We start from the raw sequence: 2959 nt of genomic DNA on the forward strand, positions 1-2959 counted from the left end.
GGACAGGCCGGCTGTGTTTCGACTCGGGCGGTGGGCCCAGACGCGGCAGGAGGCGGCACGGGCTGGTGGGCAGAGGGGTCAGTTTTTTGAAAAGGAGAAAAACATTTTGAATTTCAGAAAGGTTTTTTGAAAGTTAGGGAGGTTTTTCTAGGGGACAGGTCATTATAGGAGAAACGAGAGCATTCAAGATGGACATTTCTTCTAGTGAAGAATAACTGGTGCTGATAGCAAGTAGGATTTTTGTTTGTTTCATGGAAATGAGGAAAGAACTCAGACAGGTCTAGAAGGGAAAGATGGGGGCTTAAAAAAAAAGACTGATCAGAGTGGAGCTGAGAGGGACACTAGGCTGGCAGGCAACAGACAGAAGACCTGGCTCTCTGGAGGGAAAGAGGTAGATGGCCCTCCAGCAACAAGGGGGAATCAGTTAAAGGAGAGGCGGGTGGTCTTCAGGGAGTTGCTCCCTTCCCAGTCTTCACGCAGGTCCGAGTTTCCATGGAGAATCTATCCTGATAGAAGGCAAGGCAGCTGCACCCTGCCACTGGACTTGAAGAAGAGAATGGAGAGTGTCTACACGTGTGAGTTAGCATGGCATCCTGTGGAATGAGATGTTGATGAAAGCCCCATGGATTTTTAGGTCTACACCTGAGTCCAAGCGTTAAACCCCTGATTAAAATATATTTTTTTCTTTTTCTTGTTTAAATAAATCTACTTTTTGTAACTTTGCTCTGTTTAGATTGTGTCGCTTTTGTTCAGTTATGAGAACAGTCTTTAAAGGATGATATATTATTGGCTAGCTTAATGAATGGAATAGGAAAATGTCAATGTCAGTGTCAAGAAACATACTTTCAGAGTTAGAAGGTTGCTCACTGTGCCCAAACTGGCTAACAATCCATTAAACACAGTCTATTCAGAAAAAGCATGAAGATTCTGCTAAACGACACATAGGGATTCCGCATTCAAGTAAAAGTCGATAGACCAACTAACCTAGAAGCTAACTGGAATACAAACAAGAAATCCCAATCAGAACACCCCGGCTTCAAGATAAAATGCATGCATTTAAATGCAGTCCAAGTTGGCACAAGTTCCTCAAAATAGAAAGCACAAACGAAGAGTAGGAAGGAGTCTCACTGCACGATCTTGCTCTCAAATTGCTTAGCACTCCTCCACTTGCGAACACACCTGAGACAGTAGGTGTGGGTGCAGTTGGACTGGATCCCAAGGCAGTGCTCGCTGGGATCGGCTTTTCTTCCCACACACCACGTCCTTGCTGCGCTGCACAGCAGACGCGAGGTCCGTGTCCTTCTCGTGGGCCTCAAGGCACGACCTGATACGCTCTGACCTCCAGGCAGTGCCCATGGCGTGTAGGACCTGCAGCCCATACATGTCACATGAATCTCCGTGGAGATGCACACAGTTCTTCCCACATGGGCGCCCACCCCCTGTAGCATCGGGTCAAAGTTGCTTCTTTGTTTCCACAGCAGGCTGCTCTTTGATTTTTCCTTGGCTGCTGAGCCCTGCAGGGATGCTTCATTGCGTAAGGGACGGCTGAAAATGTGGAAAAGGGTGGTAAGGGTCCAAATGGATAAGGCAGATATATGAACTGTAAAGTAACTGAGAACCTAAGTGAAAGAAAAAATAAAAAGAACTTCAGTTAAACTCCAAAACAGTCTATTCAACTAGTTTATTCACTCTCAAAAGAAATGAATTTGTTCTAATGCTGACATTTCCAATATTAGGCTTGTTAAGTAATAATAATAAAAAAAGCTCCTGTACGTATTTCTTGGGTAATTGAAATTTGATTTTAAAAACTGCTGATTAAAGATGAAAGGCTTCAGTTTTTTCAAAACATTCTGAATTCATTACTATTGGGATTCAAAAAGTTTCTTTCGCTCCATCTGGAAATCTTAGGAAATCCAACTTAATGCACTGTATTGTTAGGCTAAAAATGAAGATTGAAAACAGGAAGTTTGTTAAAACTGAGCTACTGATGAATTACTGTCTATCCCTCCACCTCATTTTATTCTTCAGAATACCTCCTATGGCTGCAGTAATGTTGCCGAAGAACAAACTCGATGGCATTTCACCCATTCCTCTGAACCTGCTCCTACATTTGTAAAGTTTGGATTTCTTGACTTATTTTCTCCTGTACTCATTTCACCAAGTAGTCCAACTATTGACGGGAGACTCGAGGAAGGAGTAAGCGATGACTTTGTAGTTCGATCTGTAGCAGCTACTTCTTCCTTGTTTGCTTGCTTGCTGTGCTGATGCCTGCAGCAGTCTCCATAAATACAGTACCCTCGCTGAAAATATTTGCGCACTACACCACATGGACCGTCAGAGAGGTCATGTGAGGAGTGACAGTTATCTCCTTCTTTACAAACCCCATGCATGAAATATCTGCAGGTGACCTGTTTCGTCCAGTCACTGCCACTGCCACTGCTGCCAAATACATTTTTTCTATCACTCTCCACACAAATTACATATGAAGTACTTACAAGATCACAAATGGCTAAATGACCAAGACTATTCCTTTCAACTAGAAAAATGGTAAATGACTTCTTTTGGTTATGTGATAAACACATTCTTTCATATTTCCAAAGACTCTTCTGTGAGTTTAACCTCAGAATTTCAACTGAACTGGAAAGAAGAGTTGGATTCATGATAGGGTATTGTTTTCAATTCCATAGTAATGCAGGCAAATGAAATGTGATGGATGTTTACAACTGAACAAACAAAAATACACAGAAAACTAAAGAAGGTAATACTGAATAGAAAGTCATGCAAAGTTCAGTGTCCTTGCTATATTATTTTCAAGCACACTTCTTTTTGGCAAATGATTTCCTGATTTTTCACATCTTTCTTTTCCTTCTTTCTTTCCTTCCTTTCTTTTTCTCTTTTGCTTTCTTTCCTGCTTTTTAAGATCTATGCTACCAGTTCCTAATAAATGTCATAAATACAA

The 2959-nt window shown here is 41.8% G+C and overlaps 1 pseudogene; it reads right to left on the reverse strand.

Annotated features, from left to right (window-relative positions):
• Positions 1-1124: 1124 nt before the first annotated feature.
• Positions 1125-2438, reverse strand: LOC103260089 (annotated as a pseudogene).
• Positions 2439-2959: the final 521 nt, after the last annotated feature.

Source organism: Carlito syrichta, unplaced genomic scaffold, assembly GCF_000164805.1.
Source record: "Carlito syrichta isolate Samal-C Ts95f unplaced genomic scaffold, Tarsius_syrichta-2.0.1 Scaffold303113, whole genome shotgun sequence".
NCBI classification, from domain to species: Eukaryota; Metazoa; Chordata; class Mammalia; order Primates; family Tarsiidae; genus Carlito; species Carlito syrichta.